This window comes from Gossypium hirsutum, chromosome D11 (genome assembly GCF_007990345.1).
Source record: "Gossypium hirsutum isolate 1008001.06 chromosome D11, Gossypium_hirsutum_v2.1, whole genome shotgun sequence".
In the NCBI taxonomy this organism is placed as follows: domain Eukaryota; kingdom Viridiplantae; phylum Streptophyta; class Magnoliopsida; order Malvales; family Malvaceae; genus Gossypium; species Gossypium hirsutum.
In genome coordinates, this window is record NC_053447.1 from 56,730,542 (window position 1) to 56,752,347 (window position 21,806).

Below are 21,806 nucleotides of genomic sequence, written 5' to 3' on the forward strand. Positions count from 1 at the left end.
ATTTGGGATATTGACTTTCTCGGTCCTTTCACTCCGTCTTTTGCTCTTAAGTACATATTGGTAACAGTAGACTATGTGTCTAAGTGGGTTGAGGCTGAGGTATATCCGACGAACGATGCTAAGGTTGTAATAAAGTTTTTGCAGAAGCATGTGTTCACAAGGTTTGGAACCCCAAGAGCCATCATTAGTGATGAAGGGTCCCATTTTGTGAACAAGTGGTTGAAATGGTTACTCGAAAAACATGGAGTGAAGCTCAAGGTTGCCACAGCTTACCATCTTCAGGTGAATGGGCAAGCTGAACTGGAAAACAAGAGGATCAAAGGCATACTCGAGAAGGTAGTTTGCCTGAACCGATGAGATTGGTCCAAAAGACTGGATGATGCTTTATGGGCCTACAGGACAGCATACAAGACACCTTTAGGAATGTCACCCTATAAGTTGGTCTTTGGGAAAGCCTGTCATCTACTTTTGGAGTAAGAACACAAAGCTTACTGGGTTCTCCAACAACTCAACTTGGATCTTAAGCTTGCTAAAGAGAAACGGAAGCTCTAACTCAATGAGTTAGAAGAGTTCCGAATTTTCTCATACGAGAATGCCAAATTACTCAAGAAAAGAATTAAGAGATGGCATGACAAACACATTCGAGTTCGAGAATTTGAAGTAGGTTAGCAAGCCTTGTTATTCAATTCCAAGTTAAGGTTCTTTCCAGGTAAGTTAAAATTACGTTGGTCTCATCTATTTACGATTCACCAAGTTTATCCATATGGAGTTATCAAACTTCAAAGCAAGGGAGGTAATTTTTGAGTTAATGCTCAGCGCTTAAAACATTACTGGGGAGATAAAATTGAACGGGATCACATCTTGTCCATTTTATCTTATGATTAAACTTTCTTGTTTTCCTTTTTAAATAAATGATTAGAGTATATTTTCAGGATTAGTATGTTTAAATAAATTCTGTCTAGAAGATTGGAACTTAAGCGGTACCGCTTGTGACCCCTCCAATCTTTCCTCGGAATTGATTTTAACATAATTTTCTGAGAGATTATTCCTTAAATGGGAAAATAAATTTTTAAGTTTTCAAATAAAAGGGTCAATTTTGATCCAAGTTTTAAATTGCAACTCAATTTCAAATTTTCTTTAAGTCTAGGTACTTAATTGAACTATTTTCAAAATTTGGTTGCTCTTTTTGTAAATATTAAAAATTAGATGTCTTTTTTGTAAATATTTTCAAAAGGCATCTAGAATAAATATTTTTAATTTAATAAATAAGATGATAATCATTAATATATAATTATATCTATTATAATATATATTAATTATTATCAACTTTGAATAGAATTAGGATTAGTTTAAATTTGATCATATTTTATTTAATAAATATTTATTTTTAATAAATTAATAGCAAATAATAATTTAATATGCATTATATTAATTATTAATTGTTGTTAACTATATGTAGAATTAGAACTTGAAATATCTTAATTATTAATTTGTTCTAAGAATTCTAATTAAACTCCTACTCTTTCACCCACTTTTGCCATTTTTTTCACTCATCCCTCCATAGCATCCAAAACCCACCAAGTATCAAATTACCTAGTGCCGAACTTTCTAGCCATAACACCTCCCAGCCTCGCACATCACCCTCACACCCAGCAACCCCACGCACACCTTGAGTGCCAGCAGTATGTTCCCTGTCGCCGCACTTGTTGCATGTCCTCCAGTAGCTCATCAGGCATGCTCGATGCACCTGCTTGCTACCCACTTCCCTGCATCCGTATGGAACACGCATGCCCTACGATAGGTGCGGTGAGTTTCACAATGTCTAATTACAGTCTCTAACATGTGTAATAAAGTCTCTACCAAGCCTAAATCTCTTGGAACTCTCTTACTCGGCTCCTCAGCTCCTCAAGCTCGATGATTGTCTGCGTGAACTGTGAGGGTATGAGCTTTAAAAAGCTCAATGAATGTTAATAAAATGACTAGTAAATCAATATCCAAATCATGCTTAGTTCACATCCAATCGATCACCAACTATCAGCTATAATAATAATATATGTCAATTTAACTTCTATATGCATTATTAATATCAAGAATCAATTATTCACGGCTTACAATCATTAAATGATTTAACAATCACACATAAATATATTTCATACACTTCTCATAGCTTAACCGAGTGATCATACATCGAATAAACGAATCTCCAAACTCCCACAAATAAAAAATACAATCCACCAAGTTGAGCGGGCCGAAGCACACGCTCCCTTATAGCGCCTCAAGTAACCAACTGAGTGGACAATCATGCACAACACTACCTTATCTACTCCAAACAAATCAGTCCACCTAAAATTATATACTCATAATGTCACAAATAAAGGTGAGTACTCACATATCCTATGGTATGCCAACTATATCTAATTAATCCACCATGCATGTTGCCAATATATTCAATCAAGCATAGCATATAAATTAGTCATTATTGTGCTCAATTTAATGTGACAAAATGTTTATGAGTAACATTTAACATAACCATTTAACATCCAATTAAATCAAGCATTTCATTTTCCATTTTCCAATATTCAATTACTAATTGTAACACCAACATATCATGATAAAAAAAACTCCAGTAAACATGCTTTAATCATCTTTATAATTAACCTAATTAAATAGCATAACATCACTCAAAAACTTACTTACCATTATTCAATAAAAATTCAACTCTTGCACATTTAATATCAATCTTGCAATAATTAGTCATTCAACCAAAATTAATCAATTGGAGTAATCAAATAAGCTATTAATTAAACATAAATGAGGGTCAATTTACCAAATCGCCCTTATAAACACTCACCACACAATTTATCCTACTACAAACAAGTGATCAACCAAGCAAATCCAAGCTTCAATTCCGGTTATCTTGGTCCTCCTCAAGATACCTTAGCGGATTTGTAACATCAAGTCGAAAACTCGATTCCTCAAAAAAACAATCTCTCCAACCCTGCTAAACACTTTCAATCATCAATACTAGACCAAATACTCTTATACCAAGCATCAACTTCATCTTTAAATCAATTTCACAAAACTCCGAAAAATTGGTTCATGAAGACGATGAACTTCAATTTTTTTTAAATTACCTGACAAATCAAGTTTAATCTTGATAAATAAGATAAGAAAAACCTTTTAATAGATCTATTTTGAGTTGGAACAACCATTGATTTGCGGATTTTCTCTCAAAATTCAAGATCCACCATTCAAGAACCATGTGTTTAATGGTCACTAAACTAACTATAATTACGGCAAAGGCAAGCGCACCTATCGAACAATAGTACAGTTATGGTGAGTAGGAAAAATCGTATCCACGACGACTAAAAATACTAATAATTACCATTTTTCTATTATTTAGCCAAAAAATTAGAGTGATTGTTTTTAATCTAAAATTACTAAACTAATCTAATTAAGAATGCAATAGAAAATAAAATAGGAAAATAATCGAAGATAACCAATGAGATAGACAATACCCAGGAAAGAATCCACCTAGACTTCACCTATTATTTTGAATCTGAATTAAACGATTTACTCACTTGTGTCTTGATCCGTAGGAATCCTAAATTATGTTAACATCTCTTTTGAGAGTAAGAACAACTGACTCTAGGTTGATTAATTGAAATCTCTTTCTAATTAAAACCTCTATTGTTGCATTAACTCGATCTATGGATTCCCCTATTAGATTTGACTCTAATCCGTTGATTTATGTCCTCTTATTTCTAGGATTGCATGCAACTCCACTCAATTATACTAGATCTACTCTTAAATAATGACTTTTATTCCACTGAAATAAGCACATTAAACATGAATAAATATCCTGAAAATATTAAAACACGAAATAAGCATACATAATTGAAAACAATAATCAAGTATTTATCATGTAAATCAGAAATAAAATAATAAGATTCATCATTGGTTTCATCTTCGCTAGGTATCTAGGGAATTTAGTTCATAATTTGGAACGAAAACATCTCAAAATTAGGATAACCACAAGAAAAAAAAAGAAACTCAATAAAACTTCGAAGGAAATTAAATGGAAATCTTCAATCTTGAAGGAGATCAGCTTCCGAGTTGATTCTAATGCCTTTCTTCGATTCTTTTCTTCAATCTTTCCTTGAATGCCCCCTTAGCTCTTCTTCTAATTGGTATTTATAGACTTTAGAATGCTCAAAAAGCCTGAAAACTGGGTTTTTCCGCGTATTTGAGAAGTAGGGTGTGATATTGACACGGGCTGGCACATGGGCATATGGCCAGCCCGTGTGGATACTGGAAACATCTCTATTTGTCTGATTTTGGCTCATTTTTCGCTCCTTTTGCTCCCAAATGTTCTCCTAATTATAAAGACATGAATTTAAAGGATTAGGGGCATCAAATTCACTAATTTACATAATTAATCATCCAAAAACACATCAAGAATGGGATTAAAACTATGTTACTTATATGGCTTATCAAATATCCCCACACTTAAGCGTTGCTTGTCCTCAAGCAAAATCCTCAACTTTCAATTAAAATTAATCTTTCTCAACTTATAATTCTCATCAATGATGTTTCGTCATAATTCACAAATAATCATACATTGATAATTCAACTAAAACATCACTAAAGATTCAAACAATCCAAGTCGAACATTTTTAAAGCATGAAAACATAGGTATTTTCCCTTATCTAAGTAATTACCTTTAATTCAAAATTGACAAGAATCGACATCCTCACTAAATATTCACTCAAATCACTCAAAATGTTTAAGGTTCAATAATAAGCACTCAATAGTCAAACATGAAAAAGTCATTACCATATGCTTGCATGAAAATTAAATCTCCACAACTATAAAATGATATGATACACAAATCAAAAGGTCTTTAAGAGGTTGTAATAGGGCTTAGGTTCAGGGTGTGGAGAAAGGCCGAAAAAGATGGTTAAAATCAAGATTGAATTGATACATTACCAAACTAAAAAATAACAAATGTTGAATTAAAAACAAGTGCATAAATCAAGAAATATTCAAGAATAAGAAAATGTGCTTCTTCTCTAAATATGAATTTAACTGATCAAGCTTAATCATAGAACTAAATAATAATCAATTTTTTTATATTTTCTATTTTTTTTACAATAAGAAATAATTTAGCAAATTAAACAAATGAGATTAGTTAGACAACTAACCAAATGAAATCTCGACAAAAAGAGAGTCAATAAAACGGGAAAAATTCTCAACGAACAAAAAAATGAGTTACGGGTGAACATTAATAGGTAAATCAAGAAACGGTGTGTTAGGCTCAACGGGGTTCACTAAGGGTTATTTATGTAGGTAGGCTTTTTTATGGGATAAACGAGTTAAAACCTAAGTGCCTTTATCATCTCAGCATATCAAATCAAACGTGTGATCTAGACATGCATAATCAAAGCAAGTTCTAGAATAACAAATCAAATCGACACACTCATAACCAATAATAAAATGAGCAAGAAAAATGTATGCTCTAAAGGCTCAAAATCTCACAAAAAAATCATGGTTTTTGATGTCAATCTTTCAAATTTCAAACTTCAAGATAATACTTCAATTTAGAGAAACAACCTAAAATTTTTAATTCTAAAAAAAAACTTATCATGCTTGATTCTCTCATGTCTTAAAGTTTAAATCAACTAATACACAATTATCGACAAATTAATCTAAAACACATCAACAAAAATCACAAATCGATAAAAATTCATTCTAATAGAATTATGAGAAAATTACTTAAACACAAGACATAATTCAGGGATTTTCTAATAATTATATAAATAACCTCCCCACACATAAGATGTACAAACAGATATAATCATAGTAGAAGCATAATACCATAAGAGAGGAAGAAAACTGAATCTGCCTTGAATATTGGATGAAATTGTCAGAATGGTGAAAAGCGAAAGTGTAGACAAATCTGGATGTAGTGCATGATTCCGAGCAAACTAATAAGAAAATAAACACAAATAGTGAAGAAGATTAAGGAGTTACTACTCGAATAAAAACAACCATAAAAAAATATAGTTCAAAAGATAAAAAATGAGATAAGTCTAAGAAAATAACAATAAACATAAGAAGAAAAATAAAAATAAAAATAAAACAAATAAACTTAATGGTCCTCATCATCAGAAGCGTCGATGTCGTTAGTCGTCAGCGCTGAGGAAGAGATATGGAGATGCTGACAGATCTACTGTAATATCACGTCAATACTGTCAAACCTCTGAAAGCAATGTTGCTCGAAGTGAGTGAACCACTCAGAGAGGTCCTCTAACGTAGCAGCAGAAGACACATGATGGTGATGCAAAGGTGGAGGATGAGATGGGACTTCGTGATGGAAAGGGACATCATCAATGAAGTTCTCGGGTTCATTCTGAGAGTCAAAATGAAATAATCGGTACTGAGAGGGATCAACTCCACGAAGTCGCTCGATCATCCTCATATGGGTCATGCTCGATATTCTCTGTGGAGACATCAAGTCGGCGAGTGTAAGTGTAGAGGACTACTCCAGTGTGTCAAGAAGACCGAAGTGTCGAGCTAGTCGAGTCACATAAGGGCCTAAATAGATAGGACCCTTCCTATTGCGATCTTTCTGATGGCGGAAAGTGAGGGCAACAAAGTATGTTAAATAAAAAATATGCCCAGTAGCCATACTCTATAGAAAATAGGCATCGATAATACTGACGACTCTGGTGCTCTCTCTCTTAGTGGTCAGAGCATGAGCTAAAATGGCATGAATATATCGTAAAGCCGAAAGGAGAGAAGTTACCTTCGAGCAACTCGCATCATAAAGTGTCATACTCACCGTAAGATCTGCCCAACAACTCGATGGCGGTACTGGATGTGTCGGTGTAGGCAGAGAAAGTTCTTGGCACTCATAAACTCCTCAGTATATAATCCCAAAGTAGTGCCGAACTCAGGGACACTCATATGGCGCACCAGGCCACCGAGTCTAAAAGTGATGGAGTGTAAATGTCGAGCAGAACTCCAAAGTTAGCTCCATGTATGTGGGCCCGATGATAAAGATGAACCGGTTCCATAGAGTTGTGACAATAAAGGCTCAAACAAGATCATCGAGGTAGACCTGCTCCAAAGTGGCCCAATCAATACATCGGTCTAAGTCGAGTGGTCACAATCGAAGTAGCTGAAATAATTCCTCTTGAGGACCCACTAAAAATCAAAGATAAGGGTGGCGGGTCTCGGTGGAAGCGCTCGATGAGGAGGGTGCACTAGGGGTCTTCCGCTTTTTTGAAGCGGGGATAGCAACCTTGGACTTGCTATGAGTGTTCTTCATGATGAATCTGTAAGAAAATCAAACAGTCAAGTATTAAAACAAAACGAAACAAATGGATGAACCGAACATAATAGAAGGAAACCTATATCTTATGCTATACTCAAAGGTAACATCAGTAACTAAACAAATTAAAGAAATCGATGGTGAACAGACTATAAACAAGAACTAGAATTTGGAGATATCAAAAGACATAAGACGTAGTTTTAACCAATCAAGAATCATGGTACTAAAAATAATAAGAGGGCTATAAAAATCAAACTAAATTAAAAATAACTACTGAATCAAATTTTTTTAGACTAAACGATATATTCATAAATGGAACAAAACAAAATGTAGTAGCAAAACCTTGAACAAAATATAATAAAATACAACGAAATAATAAAGAAAACTTAAAAGAAAAACTAAAGTTAAAGCAGAATAAAACAAATAAATAATAATAATAGCAAGAAAAGAGGAATAAAATAAAAATAAAGGATAAAAAAGTACGAATATTAATCAAATAAATAAAATAAAAATAAAGAGTGGACAAATAGTGGTGGTGGCTACGAGGAAAGGACAGTGGCATGGTGGTGGGTCGGGTCGGGTCGGGTTGTGCGCGTAGGTGTGTGAATGAGGGGGAGGTGCTGATTATGGGAAAGCTAGTGGGTCGAGACGTGCGTTGGTGGTGGAAAGGGGTATGCGCATAAGGGGAAATCAGGGAGAGGGACGGTTGCAATGGGAAAGAAGGGAGGCACAAGCGACGAGGGTTAATGGCGGTGGCCCTAAAAGGGTGAAAAGGGTAGGAACGGTGGCTAGGGTTTGTTGGTAATTTGGGGAAGATGAAAGTAAAAAGAAGTTAGGGTTTGAGGGTTAAAAAGGGAGACACGGTCGTGTAAGGGCCCGTGTTGGGCTACATAGCCGTGTCACACGCCCGTGTGAAAGCCCACACGTCCGTGTGACTCGACCGTGTCTCACACATGGTCATGTGCCTTGCCCGTGTAACTCATTAACTTGATTTAAAAATTAAAAAATTAGCTCCAGGTTTCACACGACCAAGGACATGCCCATGTGTCCAGGCCGTGTAACTTACTATCGAACCCCTTTTAGTGCACACGACCTGTGACATGCCTGTGTGTCCAGGTAGTGTGGCTCAAAAACACATTTTTTTTTAATTTTAAAAATTAATTAGTTTTAAAAATAACATGAAATAAAATTAAAATAATTAGCAGTGTCAACACTCGGGTTGCCTCCCGAGAAGCTCTTATTTAAAGTCTATGCTCGACCTACTCTGCATTTGCACGGTCACGATGGTTCGAGGAGTCGAAACTCCTCTTTCTCGTTATCAATTCTATTATCAACATAAGGTTTAAGTCAAGTACTATTTACCTTAAATGTGCGAAATTCAGAATGAGTTACCTTAACTGTACAGTATGGGAAGACATTTTGTACCGTAAAGGGATTTGATCCGTTTGCTTCAAGCTCTGAAGTGGCAATTCGACGATCCGTTTTATCTAAAAGTACCTTGTCTCCAACATTAAATTGTTTTGTTCCATCCACATTCTTATCATGGTGTCTCCTTAACTCTTCATCGTGTTTTTGTGTTTTCTCATTAACATGTGTTCACCATTCATCTAGTTCATCAATTTGCAACATCCGTTCATCATGAGTCGTTCTGTTTCTGTCACATGGACTGGAACGTGGCTCCATCACATTTTTTCGAAGGGTTTCCTGCAAAGAAGTTTCAGCCACATGGTTACTCATATTAACATCACTTGCAAAATCATCTCGATCATTAGATGTCTTAACAGAATCATGAACTTGGAGAGTAATCGTTTTGTCACCTACACGAAGTACTAACTCACATGTACCAACATCAATAATAGTTCTTGTAGTTGCTAAAAATGATCTTCCTAAAATTAAAGGTACTTCATTACCCTCATCCATGTCTAAAATAACGAAATCAATTGGGAATATGAATTTATCCATTTTTACGAGAACATCTTAAATAATACCTCTAGGAAATCTAATGGTTTATCTGCTAATTAAATAATCATCCTAGTTTGTTTGGATTTCCCAAGACCTAATTGTTTAAACATTTTATAGGGGATGACATTTATACTCACCCTAAATCAGGCCAAAGCATTATTAATATTCAAACTACCAATTAAACAAGGAATAGTAAAACTCCCTGGATCTTTCAATTTGTTGGGTAGTTTATTTTGCAAAATGGCTGAGCAAACTACATTTAGCTCCACATGCGACGAATCATCTAACTTCCTCTTGTTTGCCAAAAGCTCCTTTAAAATTTTAACGGAATTGGGCATCTACGAAATAACTTTAATAAACAGTAAGTTAATATGTAATTATTTTAGAAGTTTAAGAAATTTACCAAATTCTTCATTTGTGTGGTCTTTCTTCGTCGCGTTAGGATATGAAACTCGAGGTTTATATTTTTTACCAATCAGTTTTTGTTCATTCTGGCTTACCTCAAGCTTACTGTTACTTACCATACTTTCTTGCCTCAGTTCTGATTCAGATTCAACCAACCCTGCTTCTTCTCAAACGGTAATTGCATGAAGCTGCTCTCTTGGGTTAGTTTCGGTATTACTAGGCAAGCTACCTTGTGGTCTTTCTAAGAATAGCTTAGCAAGTTGACCTATTTGGTTCTCGATCCCTTGAATTGATGTTTGTTGATTTTTAAGTGCTACTTCAGTGTTTTGAAAGTGGATTTCCGACACTGAGATAAACTTCGTCAACATCTCCTTAAGATTCAGCTTCTTCTCTTATTGGTAAGGTTATTGTTGGAAGCCTGGATGGAGTTGTGCTCTTTGATTTCCTTGATCACCCCAATAAAAATTGGGATGGTTCCTCCAACCTGCATTATAGGTGTTACTGTAAGGATTATTTTGAGGCCTAGAATTATTACCCATATAGTTGATTTGTTCGTTCTCTATGCTAGGAATGTAGGGTAAATATTCTGGATTGTTCATTCCTCCTCCATTCGTATCGCATTTCATCACCAGACGTACCTACGTAGAAACACATAAACCATCAATTTTCTTATTTAATAGTTCTACCTAATTTGATAATGTGGTGACGGCATCTAAGTTGAAAACATCGGCTGCTTTCATCGACTTCATCCTCATGACTTTCCACTAATAATTATTCAATGCCATCTCCTCTATAAATTCATAAGCCGCTTCGGGTGTTTTATTGTTAAGTGTTCAAACCGTTGTAGAAGGTCTGAAACTGTAGCCATAGAGGTAACCCATCATGAGGGCACCGTCTCAATAAGTCCTTATACCTCTCTCATGAATCATATAGGGTCTCTAAGTTAATCTGAACGAATGAAGAGATATCATTCCTCAACTTAGCTGTCTTAACCAGTGTAAAGTACTTTAGTAAGAATTTCTCAGTCATTTGATCCCATGTAGTGATAAAACCTCGTGGTTAAGAATTCAACCATTGTTTAGCTTTGTTCCTCAACAAGAAGGTAAATAACCGTAGGCGAATGGCGTCTCCAGAAATGTCATTTATCTTGAAAGTATCACAGACTTCCAAAAAAATTAGCCAAATAAGTATTTGGATCTCCGTCTTGCAAACCATCAAACTAAACAAATTGTTGTACCATCTGAATAGTGTTCGACTTCAGTTCAAAATTATTTGCAGCAATAGTAGGTCTCACAATACTAGATTCAACCCCAGTTAGAGTGGGCTTGGCATAATCGTACATAGTACGAGGAGAAAGATTTGGATTTACAAGATCTGCAGCAACCACAGCAAGTAGCTGATTATTTTGATTATCACCCATCTCCTCAATAACAAAAATGGCCTCTTGCTCGTCAACTATACTCTGTCAACTCTGCCTTGCTTCTCTACAATTTCTATGAGCCATACTTTCAATTTTTCTATTAAACAATAATGGTTTCGACAGGTTTCTTCTAGTCATAAACTAAAAGGACCTGCTAGAAGCAAATAAAAGAAAAAATAGAAAACAAAAATTAAACTAAAAAAAAATAAAATTCAATAAAAATAAATGGCTAAATTAATAAAAATCAAGTGTTCCTAATATTTTAGTCCCTGGTAACGGCGCCAAAAACTTGATAGTCACTAAACTAACTATAATTACGACAAAGGCAAGCGCACCTATCGAACAATAGTATAGTTATGGTGAGTATGGAATATCGTGTCCACGAAGACTAAAAATACTAATAATTACCTTTTTTCTATTATTTAACCAACAAATTGGAGTGATTGTTTTTAATCTAAAATTACTAAACTAATCTAACTAAGAACGCAACAGAGAATGAAATAGGAAAATAATCGAAGATAATCAATGAGATAAACAATACCCAGGAAAGAATCCACCTAGACTTCACCTATTATTATGAATCTGAATTAAAAGATTTATTCACTTGTGTCTTGATATGTAAGAATCCCTAAATTATATTAATATCTTTTTTGAGAGTAAGAACAACTGACTCTAGGTTGATTAATTGAAATCTCTTTCTAAGTCAAACCTATATTGTCACATTAACTCGATCTATGGATTCCCCTATTAGATTTGACTCTAATATAGTAGATTTATGTCGTTCTATTTCTAGGATTGCATGCAAATCCACTCAATTATGCTAGATCTACTCTTAAACAGGGACTTTTGCTCCACTGAAATAAGCATATTAAACATGAATTAATATCGTAAAAATATTAAAACATGAAATAAGCATACATAATTGAAAACAAGGACCAAGTATTTATCATGTAAATTGGAAATCAAATAATAAGATTCATCATAGGTTTCATCTTCCCTAGGTATATAGGGAATTTAGTTCATAATCTGGAATAAAAAATCTCAAAATTAGGATAGCAACAAGACATAAAGAAACTCAATAAAACTTCGAAGGAAATTAAATAGAGATCTTCAATCTTGAAGAAAATCCGCTTCCGAGTTGATTCTGATGGCGTTCTTTGAGTCTTTTCTTCAATCTTCCCCTGAGTGCCCCCTTAGGTCTTCTTCTAATTGGTATTTATAGACTTTAGAATGCTCAGAAAGCCTAAAAATTAGATTTTTTTGCATATTTAGGAAGCAAGGTGCAATATCGAAACGGGCTGGCACATGGGCATGTGGCCAACCCATATGGCTCAGACGAGCGTGTGGCCAGCCCGTGTGGAAATGCCCAGGCCGTATGGATATTGGAAGCAGCTCTATTTGTTTGATTTTGGCTCATTTTTCGCTCCTTTTGCTCTCAAATATTCTCCTAAGTATAAAGACATGAATTTAAAGGATTAGAAGCTTCAAATTCACTAATTTACATAATTAATCATCCAAAAACGCATCAAGAATAGGATTAAAAATATCTTACTTTTATGGCTTATCAGTGTTCTTGGAAGAAGATGACATTGATAAAAATCATTTCATTGACTCTCAAATCATGTAAAAATGTTTCTAATCATCATAAAAACAAGTTTAGGATTGAAGATTACCTTTGATTCACTCTAAATTCGTTGATTGAAAATCTTGATTGAAGAAACTTGAGAAATTTAAAATATTTTTTGCTACTTTTGAGAATAATTGCAGGTAAATTGAAAGAGTATTTTGACAAGGAAACTGATTTATTTTCTCTAATGATAGATCTTTAAAATCATGCACAGAAAATAAATTTTAAAGCTCTCTAATCTAATGCAAAATGTGTAAAAAGTGGGCTAGATACATTAGTTTTAAAATTGAAACCACCCACCCAGAAATTAAAAAATTGAGAAATTTGCCTAATGGCCACTCCAACATTTCCCTTATTTTACCATTTAATCATTTCCCTCCAAAATTCAGAATTTTAAGGTATACTTGTCATATAAATACTTTAAATTTTCCTTTGTTTTACAATTAAATCCTATTTAATTAATATTTAAATTTTACTCAATACCCCCAATAAAAATTATTTTAAAATTCTTTTTCAACCCAAATTGATTATTTTCACTAATAATTATTTAAAATATTTTAAATTAATTTTTTGAAAACATTTTTTAAAATTTTCTAGATTATTGTTTTAATCGATTTTAGATGAAATTAACTTCCTAAATTAAATTAAAAATTACTAGAAACCCTATAAATTCCTAGTTTCACACTCAAAACCCGAAAATTATACCCGAAACTACTAGACCCAATTTAGGGATATTACAAATAATATTGTGTCAGACTACTGTTGCACCCGTATGAGTTTAGTTATTGAACACATTCTTGAAATTAAATAGAAAGAGGGTATTTATATTTTCACTTAACAGACACAGACAATGTCATCACCTATTTATATGTAGTTTCTAGAACTTGGGGTAATTGAAATTGTTGGTGTTTTAAGCCAAGAAGAACATAGAACAAAATTAGAAAAGTGCAGCAAAGAAGCATGAAAAATATCAGCTACTTCATTAAATTAGAAAAGTAATACCAATCCTACTAATGACATAAAAACAAGAAAAACTTAACTTGCACTCAAGGTAATTATGTCAATCAGCACCTAATTACATAAAAGAAATGAAAAAATAAGTTTATTTTCTATAGAATAACATAACAAGAGAACTAAACAAAAATTGAACCAAGTCAGCATGTTATCGAGCTGACTTAGCATGCAACAGAAAAGTAATAACTGCATGGTTGGCCAGCTTTCAACACTCCTCCTTGGCCTCCATACTGTAAATACCAATATCATTCCTTAATTTTTCAAACATGGTAGTCCCAAAAGTCTTTGTTACAATATTTGCAAGCTGATCTTCAAAACTACAATGAATCAATTTTATCTCTTTTGATTGCTCCACTTCCTTTACAGAGTGATATTTGATCTTAAAGAGTTTTGTTTTGTTTTTAAACACTAGATTCTTTGCAATTGCAACAGCAAATTGATTATCATTTTAATCTTTGTTGTTTCCTCTTGGCTCAAGTTCAAATCAATCAAAAGTTACCTTAACCAAATGGCATGGTTGACAGTTGCAGCAACTACAACATACTCTATTTTAGCTGTTGATTGATCCACCGATTGTTACTTCTTTAAGCTCCAACAGAGAACACTTGAGCTTAAAGTGAAAAAACAACCTGAGGTGTTTTTCATATCTTCAATTGATCCTACCCAGTCACTATTTGTGTAACCAATCAGCTTAACTTCATCAATTTTCATGAATTTAACCCCCAAAGTTGAGTGTTCCTTTCACATACCTCAAAACTCTCTCAGTTGTTTTGTAATAAGTCACATTGCTGCAATGTATGAACCTTGACAAAAGACTTACATCAAACATAATATCAGGTCTGGATGTTGTCAAATATAACATGCGTCCAACTAAGCTCTTGTAGCTTGTTTCATTCACCCTTTCAAAGTCTCCCTTATTGGTGAGCTTCTCTCCTTGAGCAATGGAAGTGCTTGTTGGTTTACAATTCTCCATACAATATCTGTTCAGGATCTTCAAGCAAAAGTCATTTGACTTATGAAAATTATTTGATCAATCTGCAACACTTTTATGCCAAGGATATATGTCATCTCCCCTAATTCTGACATCTCAATACTTGTTGCATCTGCTTTTTAAACTTGACAACTAACACAATGTTGTTGTCAATCACTAGTAAATCATTAACATACAATACACTACCAGCAATGTTTCTTTCTCAACTTTCTTCACATGCAAGGTTGGCTCACTTGTGCTTCTTTCAAATCCCAATCATGCTAGATGATTTTCAATTCTTTCATACCAGGCTCTTGGAGCCTATTTTAGGCCATATAAGGCCCTCTTCAATCTGTAAACTTTAATCTCAGTTTCAGCTACAACAAAGCCTTGAGGCTGATCAACATAAATTTCCTCCTTTAGAAAGTCATTTAAGAAGGTTGACTTTACATATAGTTGATGTATCTTTCATCCTTTTTGAGCTGCAAGAGTAAGCAACAACCTAATTTTGTCTAACATTGCCACTGGTGCAAAGGTTTCACCATAGTCTACACCATACTACTGATTAAATCCCTTTGAATTCAGCCTAACCTACAATTTGTTGACTGAACCATCAGGATTCATTTTAGTTTGATTACCCATTGGACCCCAATGATCTTCTTGTGAATTGGTCTATCTACAAGTTATCATATCTGATTCTTGTTAATCATGTCGATTTCATCCTTCATGGCTTCCCTCCAATTAATTTCTTGTTTTGTTTTTTCAAAACTAACTGGCTCCAATATTGCTAAGTTACATCTTTGATAAACTTCAGTAATAGGCTTGGTACCACTAACTGGAAAGTGATCAAACCCTTCACTAACTTGTGCTTCATCTTCTTCAAATTGCAAGTCCAATTCAAGCTCACTTTGCTTGAGCATTTCTTCTTCAATCACATCTCATTTCCATGTTCTGCTTTCATTAAACTTCACATCTCTACTTACAATGACCTTGCTTGTAAAAGGATCAAAGACCCTATAACCTTTCTATTGTTGTTGTATCCAACAAAGATATCTGACTTTGATCTTCTTTCTAGTTTTCTCTTCTTCACTAATGGTATGTGAGCAAAGCAGATACAACAAAATATTTTCAAATGAAAAACAAAATGTTTTTGTCCAAACCAAGCTTCAAATAGAGTCTTTCCCTTCACTATCTCAGCTTCTTTCATCTTCAAATTTTCAAAATCTCTCCTTTATGAGTTGTTCCTGCCTTGTCTTGCCTAAGCCTTGAAACTCCTCCTTCAGTCTGTCCTAAACTTGTTTGGGAGTCTCACATGCCATGATTCTGGTAAAGATTACATTTAAAACATTATTTTGGAGGCATGACATTACTTTATGCTTTTTGGCACACTCCTCATTATGTTGCCTTAATTGAGCTAATGAGTTATGAAACCAAAAAATCTGACTAAAGCAAGTGCACCTATCAATTAATAGTATAGGTACGGTGAGCATAGATATCGTTCTCACGAAGACTAAAAGCACTAGTAATTACCATCTTTCTATTATTGAACCGATAAATTTGAGTGATTGATTAAAAATAAAATTAACTAATTTAATTAACTAATGAACATGACAAAGAACAAAACAAGCAAATAAAGAATTAACAACCAAGAAGCGAAACAATATCCAAGAAAGAATTCACCTAGATTTCATCTGTCATTATCAATCTAAATTATGCAATTTCTTTACTTAGTATTTTGATCCGTAGAAGTCCCAAGATTATGCTAATATCTCTTTCGAGAATAAGAGCAACTGACTTTAGGTTGATTAATTGAAATTTCTTTCTAATTAAAACCCCTATTATTGCATTAACTCGATCTATGGATTCCCTATTAGATTTGACTCTAATCTGGTAGATTTATGTTGTCCTATTTCTAAGATTGCATGCAACTCCAGTCAATTACACAATATCTACTATTAAACAGGGTCTATTCCTCCTCTGATTTAAGCACATCAAACATGGATCAATAATCTAGAAATACCAAACCAAGAATTAAGCACACATAATTGAGAATAAGATCTAAGTAGTTATTGCATAAAATAAAATTCATATGACATAATTCATCATAGGGTTCATCTCCCCTGGGTATTTAGAATTTTAGTTCATGCTTGAAAATAAAAAAAAACATTTAAGACACAATATAACCGAAAGAAATAAAGAAACTTATGATAATCTCTTGAGAAAACAATTGAGAGTCTTCAATCTTGGCGGAAATCTAATTCAAAATCGACTTCAATGGTGTTTTATGAGTTATTTCTTGAATATTCTATGACGACTCCCTCTTATCTTTTTATGTTTGTCATATATACATCTTAAAATGCCAGAAAAACCTAAAAATGTGTTTCCCCATAGTTCAGAGTGCCAATTTGCTAAATTGACATGGCTTGCCACTTAGCCGTGTGGCAGCTCGTGTTGATAGCCCATGTGGCTCCTGCAGCTTGCTCTGCTTTTTCGGGTTTTGTTCGTTTTTCATTTATTTTACTCTCAAATGATCTCCTAAGTATAAAAACATGAATTTAAAATATTAGAAGCATAAAATTCACCATTAACATCAAATAATCACCCAAAAACGAATTAAGAATGAAATTAAAACATGTTATTTTTAGCACTTATCATGAGCAATAATTGGATTTGCACTCAATATTAGTGGCTCGATGTCAGCATTTACAACTTCCCACAAATCAAAAGCTTGAACATAAGTCTTCATCTTGACTACCTAAATGTGGTAGTTCTCACCAGTAAAGACAAGAGGTGGATGTGGTGAAAAGCTTGTTGAAGACATACAAGTAACAACAAAGTAGAAAAAAGATAAAACGTATCTTTCTCGGCAACAAACTCAAAAACATAAACAATGACCCTCAAAGATGGTTTGCTCTAGGTACTAATTATTGGTGTTTTAAGCCAAGAAGAACAAAAAACAAAGAACAAAAACAGAAAAGTGCAGCAAAAAAGCATGAAAAGTATCAGCAACTTCATTCAATTAGAAAAGTAATACATTTTAGTGATAAAACACTACCAAACACACAACTACTCCCACTAATAACATGGAAACAAGAAAAACTTAACTTGCACTTGTGCTGATTCTGTTAATCATCACCTATTTACATAAAAAAATTTAACAACTAAGTTCATTTTCAACAAAATAACATAACAAGGAAACTAAACAAAAACTAAACCAAGTCAAAATGCTATGGAGGAGACTTAGCATGCAACAAAAAAGTAACAGCTACATGGTTGGCCAGCTTTCGACAGAAACATTTCTTTTCTTAAAACTATCATTGTAAGTGATTACACACTGTTAAGAAGATTGGTAGGTGTAAGATAATTAAACCATTGGCAGTGTTGGAAACTTGAATTTTTGCTGTGAAAAGTGATTAATGCAATTTATGACAAACATAAATAGTCAAAACATATCGTTTTGAAACTCTCTCATGGAGTTGGAATGGTTTTCATCTCCATTAACACAACAGTTACTAGAAGATAAGCATTAAATAACATTGTACCAAAACATATGAAATCCAACAACTATTAGCCACGAAATTAAATGGGCTAGTGACTAATGACGCATTATCAGAAACTCAAGCTCCCAAGAACTTCTTAGCAATCTTGAGAAGGGAATTTCAATTTATGTCTGGAAATTGGAAAGTCTATTGACCTGATTTGTCAACTATTAATATCCCATTCCTACGAAGTGGATTATGGAAATTTGCTATTTTGCGGGCCATTAGCACAATTCTTCTTCAACTAAGGCTCTGTTTATTTTAAGGTAAAAGTTTTTAATATTTTCCGATGTTTGTTTCATGTAAAATAGGATAGTCAACGTAAAAGGCTTTCCAGCCAACGTAAAATTACCCCCTTATTCCCGTAAAATATTTTACTAATTTTTTTCCGTAAGACATTTTCAAACTGATAAGACTCTATTCACTGTAACACCCCCATACCTGACTTGAGTATCAGGTCAAAACATTGAGATGTTACATTCTCTACTAAATTCATTTATCAAATATTTTCTTATAAACTTTCATAACTTTTCAATTTAGTCCCTTTTTGTCATAAAAGTTCAATATTTACTAATTAATCATATTAAATCAACTTTCTTTCTTGTTACACTTTAACCATATAATTTATCTCAATATTTTGTTTCACATATCAAATTTCTATGTATTTCACTTCTATTATTTCATCCATCTCAAGTTTAACAATTTAGTCATTGTCGTAATAAAAAATTTATATTTTTCCACAATTTCACTTTTACAATACTTTATGCATATTTCATCATCTCATAACACATTCATTAAACTTTTATCATAATTTTCTTATTCACATATTAAATTGTTTCATACTTAAATTTTTTACAATTTTCAATTTAGTCCCCATTGCCATGTAATTTATTTTTCATCATATAAGCCCTTTAATCAAATAATTCATTATATATCTTATTTCACATAACAAATTTTCATGCATATCACTTCTTTTGTTTCAATTATAAATTTTACAAAGTTTACAATTTAATCATTAACATCATGAACACTCATTATTTACTATAATTTCACCTTAACATCACTTTGTAATCAATTCACTACTTCATTTAAACTCTTTATCATAAATCTCAAATGTATGTTTGTTTCATTAAAAACAACTTTTATGAAATATTTTCAAGAAATCTGTCAAACAACACAAATATTTTACACAGATTCATCCAAACACAAAAAAAATATTAGTTTTTCCAGATAAGTAAGTCATTTTTTAGAAATCATTTTCTGAAGCCATTTTCAATAAAACAAACGGAGCCTAAGTTCATAATAAAAATTCTTCTATTAATTGGTGTGCTCTAATTGAGTTCATTTGAATTTTTGTAATTTTAAATTTTTCATTTAAGTTACTGAACTATTCAAAAGTTTTTATTTAAGTCATTGAGCTGTTAAGTTTTTTTTTTAAGTTCCATTAGTGAGCTCCAAGTGATGATTTGATGATTGGTATGGTGGATCACTACCCATCGACAAGTAGAATAACATACCTTAGATCCAAGCCAATCTAATGGTCAACGTTGTTTCATGAAAAAAATGAATTGTAAAAGGGAAGGGGAAAAATAGATTTTAATTAGTGTAGACAGTGCAAACTAGAAAAATTCGTATAGCATCGGTTTTAACAACTCAATGACTTAAATGAGAACTTTTGAATAGTTCAGTGACCAAATTATAACTTTTTTTTAGCTAAGTGACTAAAATGAAAACTCACCCATAGTTTAGTGACTAATGGTGTAGTTTACCCTTTTGAAATTTATGTCTCAACCTAAATGGTAGTACTTAAATCCATTAAAGTTAAATTTTATAATTAATCTCGTACTATGTGTAAGTTGTGAATTTAGTTCTTATTTTTTAATATGATCATTTTTAGTTTCTTATACTTTTCAAAATTTGAAATTTTAATTATAACTGAAATAGTAGCCGTTAAATTCACGAACTAAAGTGACTCGATTTCTTTTCTACATATTTTGTGGAAAAAACAAGAAGACGTGATATTACAAATGTGATAATACATTTATTGTATGAAATTTTGAAAATAACATAATTTAACTTAATAAACAATTATCTTTTGAATTAAGACTAACATTTTAAATTTAAAAAATATAAAAACTAAAATTAACCAAATTAAAAGATAAAGATTTAATTTACAACTTATTCGTAATATAGGGGTTAATAGAAGAATTTAACTTTTAAATATAAGTTATGGGTATGGGATTTTTTCTTTACATGTTATTCAAGATTTAATAAATTATTTTTTATATTTAAAATTCAAAAATAAAATAGAATAATTTAGTAATTTTTTTCATATTTGTAATTTTACATATATTAGTATTTTTTGTTATTTCTTAATGAATCTATCGAAGCGAACCCAATAATTAATCTTTCGCATTTTCTAAGACCATTAAGGGGTAGATACTATCCACAAGTTTTAAAACTGCTCCATACCCAAGACGAGGACCGAACCCTCGAACACCAGTTAAGATAGGAGAGACCCTTATCGTTTCACCTAACTCCCGTGATTATACTAATATATTTTAATGTTAAGTTTTTTTTAATTCAACAAATAAAATATTTTTATTTCATGTAATTAATATGAAATTAATATTATTATACTTAATTAAAATATATTAATTATTTTGATAATTAAAATATTAAAACAATAAACAAACTTCAAACTGTAATTAAAATTTGAATTGAAATAATAATGAAAATTTAAAAAAAGAATTTTGTGATTTCCTAACAACAAATTAAACACATTTTTTTTATAGTAAATTTGAGTTTGAAATATTGACAGTAGAGCCACTCAACTTTAAACAATTTAAAATTAGAATGGGCGTGTAATTTACTAGTAAAAAATAAAGAGTTGAAAACGTGCATTATATATGTATTCATTATATATGTCTTTAACAAATTCCCTTCGATTGGGCGGGAGACATGTAATAAGTACTTTCTTAATATAGACTTCACCACTCCTATATCCTTATGACGCAACTTCATCAATCAACACTTTAATAAGAGCAATACGTTACTAAAATTAAACTTTGTGATATATGTAAAAATAAAATGGAGAGAATTTTCCTTTTCAACTAAAAATGCAAGTGATTTAAAATTTAAAAATATTATTACTTCAGGCCATGTAGTTTAAACATTAAAAATATTACTTCTAACAGGGAGAAGTGGTGGATTGTATGGTGGTTGGTCTCTGAGTGGGGCGGAGAACCACTAGAAACGGAGTTGATCTTTGGTGGGAAAGTTTAGGAGGAAGAAGTTTCCAATATGGAAAAGGAAATTAATCTTCTTCAACTATTGTTGTGGGCTTTTATACTGGAAGGTAAGGTTATATATGTGTCTAGAGATGGTTGATAGTGAGATTATATCCGGTTCTCTTACAGTGAGTGAATATAATGTTTTTTTTTTTTGTTACATGAATATCAAATGAATATTTTTGCACCGATAAATTTAATTGAAAAAAAAATGTAACAACAAATGAATCTAAATTTTTAAAT

General features: G+C 32.5%; 1 non-coding gene across 1 annotated transcript; it reads left to right on the plus strand.

Annotated features, from left to right (window-relative positions):
• The first annotated feature begins 10,577 nt into the window (after window positions 1-10,577).
• LOC121223922 (small nucleolar RNA R71) lies at window positions 10,578-10,684 on the plus strand. The gene has a single exon (XR_005921388.1). It is a non-coding gene; the product is annotated as a small nucleolar RNA R71 (small nucleolar RNA).
• Window positions 10,685-21,806: the final 11,122 nt, after the last annotated feature.